This window comes from Morus notabilis, unplaced genomic scaffold, assembly GCF_000414095.1.
Source record: "Morus notabilis unplaced genomic scaffold, ASM41409v2 Scaffold130, whole genome shotgun sequence".
NCBI classification, from domain to species: domain Eukaryota; kingdom Viridiplantae; phylum Streptophyta; class Magnoliopsida; order Rosales; family Moraceae; genus Morus; species Morus notabilis.
This window is the reverse complement of record NW_010359451.1, coordinates 310,869-320,786: the sequence shown is the minus strand read 5'-3', so window position 1 is coordinate 320,786 and position 9,918 is coordinate 310,869. Positions and strand designations below refer to the sequence as shown.

Below are 9,918 nucleotides of genomic sequence, written 5' to 3'. Positions count from 1 at the left end.
ATTTTCTCTTATTTTCTTGTTCTTATTCTCATACTTTCTTTTTTAGAATTTTATGAGAATTATGTGCAAGCTAGGCTAGAGTATTTAGGTGAGGCTAGAGATGATCTTATATGTGTAGTGAACTTATTTGGATTTTTGATTCTCCAATGGTTTGTAAGTTTTATACATTTAAGTAAATAATTTTCTTTTATCATATTTCTTCCTCTTATCAATATATTTTATTGTCAACTTTCATATAAATCTAGTCAAGCTCTTTTTATGTGATTATTGCATATGATATATTGATCGGTATTATTTTATGAGTAGTCTTTTACTGCATTATTGCCAACGGTATATTGTCGCTCTTGGATTTCTCATAAGATAATTTTTCCTAATTCTAAACGTTAGAATTTTATTTACTCGAATACAATTTTAATTCATATGTTCTTCAAATATTTATTTTCCGATTGATTGTTTGGGATGTGAAACTTTCAATTGAGTCAATTTATGAATCAAAATCCAAATAGGTGAACAAAGCATATGGAGGATTCTCAAAGCCTTACCACTTTTATTTATTGAATTTTCTCCATTTTAAATTGTTCATAAAATCATTAAAAACACTCATTCTTTTTCTTTGTTTGATTGCTTACTTTCCTAACGCTTTTTATTTGCTAATCATTTCTTGTTCAATTTAACACTTCCTTGTGGGATCGACCGTTCAAATTGTACTAGAATTGACCGCTTGTTTTTGTACACGTTTGGGCGTAATCACAAGTCATAAGGTTGGTGTTTGTAAATTGCCTCTATGAATTTTGGGAATTCAAATAGTTAGCTATGTTATTAGATATTGATTTAACCTAAAAAAAGTAGATATGAAGTTTTATTTCATTTTTTTCTTGTTTTTTTTCTTGTTTTTTTTCCTTGTAGTGCTTTATTTTTTTTTTATTGACACAGTAGAAAAACTATTGGCACTTCTTTGGGTTCAAGTACTATAAACTGGTAAGAATTTATCTTATTAGTTGTTTCAGTTTGCTTTATTTCAAGAGTAATTGATTACTCCTAAGTCTTGAGGAAGATGTACCTAAGATTGATGACTCATTAATTGTGTTTCCTTTCTCTTTTATTCTCTATTATAGCATCTCTCCAATTCTGGATAAATAGAATTTGAAGATAGCTTGGAAATTTGGGAGAAAGCCAAACTCAACCCAGATTTAAAGTATTACTCTTTGCTCATGTACTTTTGGATTCTTTTTGTTAATTGGGTCCCTTGCTAAATCCTTTGTTGTGATAATGAAGTTCTTGCTTTGATTAATGAAATTCTTTGTAGCTTTAACTTGTGAATGGTTTATTTAGTGACAAGTGCTAACACTTGCTTATTTTGCCACACATGTTTAAATTAATGTCGCGGTGCCTTGTCTTATTTGCTGTTTTAGGTGTAGTCGTGAAGAATCTATAATCTTTAGTGTAGTTTCTCAAAGATTTTGACGTAGCTTCTCAAAGGTTAGTATTCCTACTTTGGACATTAGAATTTTAATTGTGTTGTTACTTGGCAATGAAGATGAAATATGAGTTAACTCGTAGGCACTTGTTGTTAATGTCTTGGGAAACTCAAGTGCTCTTGCCCACAAGTTTCTACCTTTATAGTAAAAGTTGTTCTGCTGTTTAGTTGTATGATGTTTATCAATGGAAGCTTTGATTATAAAGTTGCAAACACTACCTTTGATTATTTTGTATTATTCCAAAAGGTCTCTAACTTTAACCTTTTCTCCTATGATTACTTTGTACGATCTCTCGATCTACATAACAATATATGTATGATACTTTATCTTATAACTTTGACATTAAATTTTTGCGTAGTGCATCATTGAAGCCATGTCAAGATGGAAGGATTTACTTCACTATTGCACTTAGACGTTTTGGAGATGACTTCTCTGTTTTCTTTACTTGTTCTGAATGTTAAGGTTTTGGACGTTGTATGAATTATGTTGTAGACGTAATTTTATTACCAGCTTGGTAGATACTGATAACAATTGATATGTTAAATGTTTTTATGTTTTAATTTGAATGTTCCTATTTAGATATATCACATATCTCGGAATTACCATTTATTTGCATGAATTGAAAAGTATATCAATAATAATTTTAAAAAATTACAAGAGTATGAGCATAACAAGGAAAAAAAGTTATTAATCTGTATTGTAGTTATGCTAAAGAGTTGTAATAGGATGAAAATAGCTTGTCTTAAACGCTATAATATTTCAATTCTATAGCGCTTTTTATAACTCTCTTGAAACGCTATGTTTTCTTAGGACCTATAATAGCGCCCGTTGTCCTAGCGCTCTAAAAAATGCTATTGATAGTGATTAATAGCGTTTTTCGTCAGCTACGAAAGGCCTTTTGTGGTGTAGTGAACCTACAATAATGAAGTGAGTGTAGAAAGGTGTTCTTTTGACAAACAACTATATAGCATCAAATGTGATTACAACCAAACTACATGGTCTATGAAATGTTGCTCTTGCTCATTTGTTTTTAAATAAGAAATGATGCTCTATTATATAAGATCATTCGTATCTAACCCAAAATCCATCCCTCAAGCATATGCACCAAGCATACCACTAACCATGTAATGATGTTCTAACAGTGATTTTACCAGCTTAAAAGATCAATGAAGGTTCAAAAGTCATTTTTTCTACTCTCTTAACAAACTAAAAATCAAGCACTTAAACTCGGGAATTTTCTCAGCTGACATGCATTAACATCCATCTTACCACAAGGTTTAGCACGTACAAAAAGACAAACTCTGGAAGTCATTTCTTAGTAACCAAGATAGTAAAAATCGACTCAAACCAAACATTTTGAAATCATACTCAGATAAGTTCGCAAAAATTTTAACTCAAATATCAACATGACAAAAATCACTCTTATGCATGAATATGCTCACCACCCCAACCAAAATCAGACAGTGTCCTCAGTGTTGAAAATTATGAAAATATAGAGAAAGATGACACCTGGACGATGAGCATTCCACATATGAGCACAGCTTGAGCTTCCTGATATGATTCTCCAACAACACACATAAAAAAATGTTAAAAGAAGTAAAGAAAACAGAAAATAAAAATATGGTATAGGAGATGTGAGCAAACTACTCAGGGTTGGTAAACGGGGTCATCGAGAATGATCTTTTCAACCTGGTTCACCCTCTCTAAGTAATTCTTCAGACGCTGGCCATTTACTTTGAAGATTCTCCCATCGGTTGGGTCCTCAACCTCGACAGTACCATTGGGAAAAATGCGTTTCACTATGAACGGGCCAGTCCACCGCGACCTCAACTTACTAGGGTGGAGATGCAAACGGGAATCATAGAGATGAACCCGTTGATTCGGCTCGAAGTTCTTCCTCAAGATTTGCTTGTCATGAGCCGCTTTTATTTTTGCCTTGTAGATCCTAGAATTGTCATAAGCATCATTCTTTAACTCTTTGATTTCAGAAAGCTGGAGTTTTTTATTGATACCTGCAGCACTGAGATCAAAGTTGAGGGCTTTGGTAGCCCAATAAGTCTTATGTTCAAGCTCTACATGTAGATGATAGGCTTTTCCAAAAACAAGACGGTAAGGAGACATTCCAAGTTGGGTTTTATAAGCAGTGCGGTATGCCCAAAGTGCGTATGGAAGGCACAGAGACCAGTCCTTGCGATCGGGATTAACCGGCTTCTCTAGAATTTGCTTAGTCTCCTTGTTGGCCAACTCAGCTTGGCCATTTGTCTGTGGGTGATAGGCAGTTGAAACTTTATGAACCACACCGTATTAATTCATCAGAGCCTTAAAAGAACGATTACAGAAATAGTTGCCTTGATCACTGATGATGGCACGCGGTGTTCCGAATCGAGATAACACATTTTCCTTTAAGAACTTTACAACAATAGTGTTATCGTTATTCCGGCATGCCATGACTTCTACCCACTTAGACATGTAATCCATAGCGAGGAGTATGTAGAGGAATCCATAAGAAGGTGGAAATGGTCCCAAAAAGTATATCCCCCAACAGTCGAATATTTTTATCACGAGAATCGGGTTCAAGGGCATCATATGGTGACAGGACAAAGCACTTAGCTTTTGGCACCTCTCACAGGAACGACAAAAGTCATTGGTGTCCTTGAACAAAGTGGGCCAATAGAGACCACATTGCAAGATCTTCACGGCGGTCTTCTTCACAGAAAAATGACTGCCACATGCATCATTGTGGTAAAAGTTTAGGACACTAGACACGTCATCATCCGGGATGCATCATCGGTAAAAGTTTAGGACACTAGACACGTCATCATCCGGGATGCATCGTCTCATGATCTGGTCGGGGCAGTACTTAAAAAGATAGGGGTCATCCCAATAAAAGTTACGAACCTCGACCAAAAACTTCCTCCTGTCTTGTGCACCCAAGGTAGATGGAATCTCGCCCGTCACCAAGTAGTTAACAATGTGAGCATACCATGGCATCTTAGTGACAGTGAAAAGATGTTCATCAGGGAAGTCATCTCTAATAGCAGGACTTTCGGCGGAATCATTAAACTCAAGACGAGATAAGTGGTCCGCCACCACATTTTCAACTCCCTACTTGTCCTTGATTGTTAAGTCAAATTCTTGCAGAAGAAGGATCCACCTAATTAAATGCGCCTTAGCATCCTTTTTAAAGAGAGAAGGTACTTAAAGGTAGCGTGATATGTGAAGATGGTGATAGGTGAACCAATCAGATATGCACGGAACTTGTTGAGAGCAAATACTACAGCAAGTAACTCTTTTTCAGTAGTTGAGTAGTTCATCTGAGCACTATTCAGAGTACGACTTGTGTAGTAGACAATGAAAGGCTTCCCCTACCTCCGTTGACCAAGAATGGCCCCCCACAGCATAGTTACTTGCGTCACACATGATCTCGAAAGGTAAGCTCCAATCTGGTGACTGCATAATAGGGGCGGAAGTCAGTTTTACGATGAGTGTTCAGAATGCATCCTCACACTCTTGTGTCCTGTTGAGCACAACATCTTTTGCTAGGAGGTTGCTTACCGGTCTCGCTATAGATGAAAAGTTCTGAATGAACCTCCTATAGAATCTGGCGTGCCCTATAAAAGATCGAACATCCTTAACAGCCTTGGGGGTGGGCAAGTTAGAAATGAGTTCAACCTTGGAGTGGTCGACTTCGATTCTTCTTTCAGAAATAATGTGTCCAAGAACTATACCGGATGACACCATGAAATGACACTTCTCCCAATTGAGCACACTACCCTTCTCTTCACATCTTTGCAGAACAGCTTCTAAGTTGAGAAGGCACATGTCGAATGAATCTCTGAAGACTGTCAAGTCATCCATGAGTACTTCCATGCATTTCTCAATCATGTCACTGAAGATGCTCCTGATACACCTTTAAAATGTGGCCGGTGCATTACACAGTTCGAATGGTATTCACCGGAAGGCATATGTACCAAAAGGACATTTGAATGTGGTCTTATCCTGGTCTTCCAATGCCATCTCTATCTGATAGTATCCTGAATAGCCATCGAGAAAGCAATAGAAAGGATGACCTGCTACACGTTCTAAGATTTGATCGATGAATGGAAGTGGAAAATGGTCTTTACGAGTGGCTGCGTTAAGCTTACAAAAGTTGATACACATGCGCCAACCAGTCACGACCTTTGTGGGAACTAGAGCCCCTTTCTCATTTTCCACCACGGTAACCCTCAATTTCTTTGGCACTACATGGGTTAGACTAACCCACTTGCTATCAGCAACAGGATAAATGATGCCCACATCTAATTGCTTGAGAACCTCATTCTTCACCACTTCCTTCATTGTTGGATTCAATCTTCTTTGAGGATCTCTTCGGGGGTTAGCTCCTTCTTCTAAATAAATATGATGGGAGCAAATTAAAGGACTGATTCCTTAAATGTCAGCAATTGTCCAACCCAATGTAGATATATGCTTTCACAGTATGTTGATTAACCGCTGCTCTTGTGACGCATCGAGTTTGGAAGAAATGATAATAGGAAAGGTATCGCCAACTCCCAAAAATGCATGCTTCAATCCTTCAGGTAGTTGAGCAAGTTTGACTGTAGGGGTTTCCTCGATGGAAGGCTTTGGTTTCTCTCTCCTTTGCGGAAGTTCCTTGAAACATAGTTGCTTAAACTTAATTCCTCTGTCTTTGAGTTGTTGAAAATTGCAGACAAGTGAGCCAACTCAACAGAACCAAAATTTTTAGAGTCAGAATTTTGGAGGAGGTTTTCAAGATCTTCATATTTGCTTTGCAGCTAAACCTCTTCCTCGGCAAGTGTGTCGATCATGAATGTTTTGTGACACTCGTCATCATCTTGTGGTTGTTTTATAATGTTGAAAACATTTACCTCAAGAGTCATGTTCCCAAAAGAGATCTTCATTAGACCATTTCTACAATTAATTAGGGCATTTGCTGTCACAAGGAATGGTCTTCCAAGGATGATCGGGATTTTTGACTCTACATCAACCACTGACTGAGTGTCCAAAACAACGAAATCCACGGGATAGTAGAACTTATCAATTTGTAATAACACATCTTTAACTATTCCACATGGTTTCTTGATGGATCGATCCGCCAATTACAGTACTACAGGTGTCTGCTTAATCTCTCTAAGACCAAGTTACGAGTTAACTGAATAAGACATGAGGTTTACACTCGCTCCAAGATCCAGCAATGCTTGGCCGAATTCGCGTGTCCCAATGGTGCAAGAAATGGTGGGACAGCCAGGATCTTTGTACTTCAGCGGTGTCTTCTGCTCAATCACCGCGCTCACTTGTTCTGTCAAGAATGCAGTTTTCTTGACATGGTGTTTTCTCTTTATGGTGCACAGATCCTTGATGACCTTGGTGTAGGCTAGCACTTGCTTGATCATATGTAGTAAGGGAAGATTAATCTTTAATTGTGTCAAGTGCTCCAGGATCTCACTTTAATTTTCCGGCACTTTCTCAGCTGGTCAGAGAGCTTGGGGGAAAGGCACTTTTACCGGAATTTTTGTTGGCTCTTCTTTCTCCTGAGTCGATTCTTCATTACTCGAAGTATTTGTACTTGTCGATGGCGTGTCTAAATTCTTACCACTTTGAGTAGAGATGGCTTTAACTTCCTTGATATTTTGACCTTCAGAGTTGAAAGTTTGAGCCATATGTTGTCCTCACAAATTGGACTAGGCTTGTGATGGAAATTTGTCGTGCTCCTGAACGGTTAAAGCTTATGTCAGCTTTGTGATCTGACTTTTTATTTCCTTGTTCTCTTCCACCAGCTGCAAGAGCATTGAATCAACCCTTTGATTCGTCTTATTTTGCGCATCCATAAAAGCTTTTAGGGTATCCTCTAGAGAATTTCCTTTCGGCTGCATGTTATTCTGAGGCGCAAAATACGTCCTTGGTGGTTGAGATTGTTACTCTGATCTCCATTGCCCTCCAGATGATTGTGCATGTTGGTTTGGATCTCTCCAACTGAAGTTTGGGTGGTGTTTCCAACTAGGATTGTAAGTTTCTAAGAAAGGTCCATAAGGCCTCTTGTATGTGCCTAATGCATTGCACTGCTCCTCGTATACCCCTCTTATTTCACTTAAAGTGTGGCAATCCTGAGCTAGATGGCCCTCTCCACCACAAACGAAACAGGGCTCATGTGCCTCTGTCCTTGCCACCATGTAGGGTCCGTTACTATCTTTACTTTTGAGGGCCTCGATTTGCTTCGTCAAAGCTTCAACTTGGGCCTTGAGGCTGTCATCTTCCCTTAATTGATAAACTCCAACTGGCCGGGACCTACTGGTGCTCCTAGTAGCACTCGGTCCAGTCCAAATATGAGCTTTCTCAGCTAACTCATTGAGGTACTCGATAGCTTCTCAGGATCCTTTTGGAGAAAATCCCCATTGCACATCATCTCAACAAATTGGCACTCTCGGATTGTGAGCCCATAGTAGAAATAGCTTACGAGGCCCCAACTTTCATATCCATGGTGGGGACACAGATTTAACAGATCTTTAAAATGCTCCCAAGCTTGATACAGAGTTTCATTTTCCTTCTGAGCAAAATTTGAGATCTATCGTTTCAAATTGTTGGTCTTATGGTGTGAGAAATACTTGTTAAAGAATGTCGTTGTCATTTCTTCCCACGTACCAATAGACTTGGGCCTAAGAGAATACAGCTAGCTTTTGGCCTTGTCCTTAGAGAGAAAGGGAAAAACTTCAATCTAACGGTGTTTGTAGCCCCAGCACGGCTGTGAAAGGTGGCCACCACCTCTTCAAACTCCCGGATGTGTACATATGGGTTCTCGTTCTCTAACCCGTGAAAAGTTGGGAGAAGTGCAATCATGCCTGGCTAGGCGGTGCATTTTGTGGGAACATGATGCAAGATGGGGTGGCCATGCACGTTGGGTGTAGGTAATCTTGCAACATCCTCTACTGAACTTCCTCGTGTTGTGCCATTGCAAATAGATTTTGAAGTGCGAATTCCAACGATGAGTGTGAAGACGGAGTCATAGAAGATGAGTCGGATAGAATTTCACTAGGGGTTTCTAAGTCTGGACGTTGAGCAAATCTCCCTAGTTTGTCTCTATATCGATGCATTCACCCTAAGCGGCCTTTTTTTAATTTTTAATTTTTTTTAATTTTTAATCAAAACAAAAGAAAATAATTATATAGTAACGTGAATTGTAACCATCGAGAGTGCTCCCAAGAAAGACTATAGCTCTTGGCTCAATGAATAGTCTCCTAGACAGAGCAATGTTTCTAGGAAAGATTGGTGGGGCGAGGCCCACTTAAGTACCAACTTTCCTAGACAGAACTCCCTCAATTGTACTTTCCGCATAACCACACAATTATTCACAAAATCAATTATTAAATTTTATTGAATAGATTATGAAATGAAATCTAATTAATGTAAACTATTCCTAAAGTCAAAAGCCTAAATCTACCAAATTATGAAATTCTTAAATTAGGAATTTAAATTAGTCAACTAATTACGACCTAATCACAATCCTAAAAATTAATAAAGACTTAAAAGGAAAAATTAAATTAGGCAACAATATAATAGTCAACAATTAAAATATACAAATGAGGAAACAAAATAAAATCTCAATTTATCAAAAATAAAAGATTACAAAATCAAATCACAATCAATTTTAAAACTAAAAGGGAAAATAAAATTAGCAATAAAAATAAATCTTAAAAGTGTGAGTTTGTTTTTTTAGCAACAAAACTACGGAAATGAAAAAAAAAAAAAAACTGAAAAAGGTAAATGCTAATTTAAGGTAAAACTGACCCTTTTTTTTTTGTTTTGAACAAGAGACGTTAGGAAAAAAAAGCGTAGCAACTATAACTTAATGAATAAAGAACACGGCAGCTGACTTTTTTTTTTTTTTGAAATAAGAAACGACAAGAAAAAAAAATGAAGCAAAAACGTTGAAACAAATTAAACTACTAATCTACGACAGAACGTTAACTAAAGGCTAGACAAAGACTAATAATTAAAAATAAGAAACTAACACAGCTTAATAGCAAAGAAAATAATAATTAAAAAAAAATGTATACTTACCTCTTTGCTCAAAAAATCTACTGATCAACCTTGTTAGTAACACCTCCCCGGCAACGGCGCTAAAATTTGATTAACGCTCAAAAATGATGTTCACAAGCGGTCAATTGTAGCACAGAAGGGCAGTCGTATCCACAGAGAATTAACAAAATAAACAAGAAAGATTAGCAAAATAAGAGCGTTAGAAAAAAATAAATAACAAGAAAATTAATGAAAAAGAAGAGTTTTTGTAGACTTTGTTGCAAATAAAAACGAGATAATATTTGTGTGAAAGCAGTTCAATAGTAAAAAGGGTAAAGGTCGAGAATCCCTAATGTTTCGTTTACCAATTCAAGTTTTGATTCACAAAATAAAATAATCGAATAAATTA

The 9,918-nt window shown here is 37.2% G+C and overlaps 1 non-coding gene across 1 annotated transcript; it reads left to right on the top strand.

Moving 5' to 3' along the window:
• Positions 1–7,966: 7,966 nt before the first annotated feature.
• Positions 7,967–8,073, top strand: LOC112090873. Its single transcript, XR_002901862.1, has one exon. It is a non-coding gene; the product is annotated as a small nucleolar RNA R71 (small nucleolar RNA).
• The last annotated feature ends 1,845 nt before the right edge of the window (positions 8,074–9,918 follow it).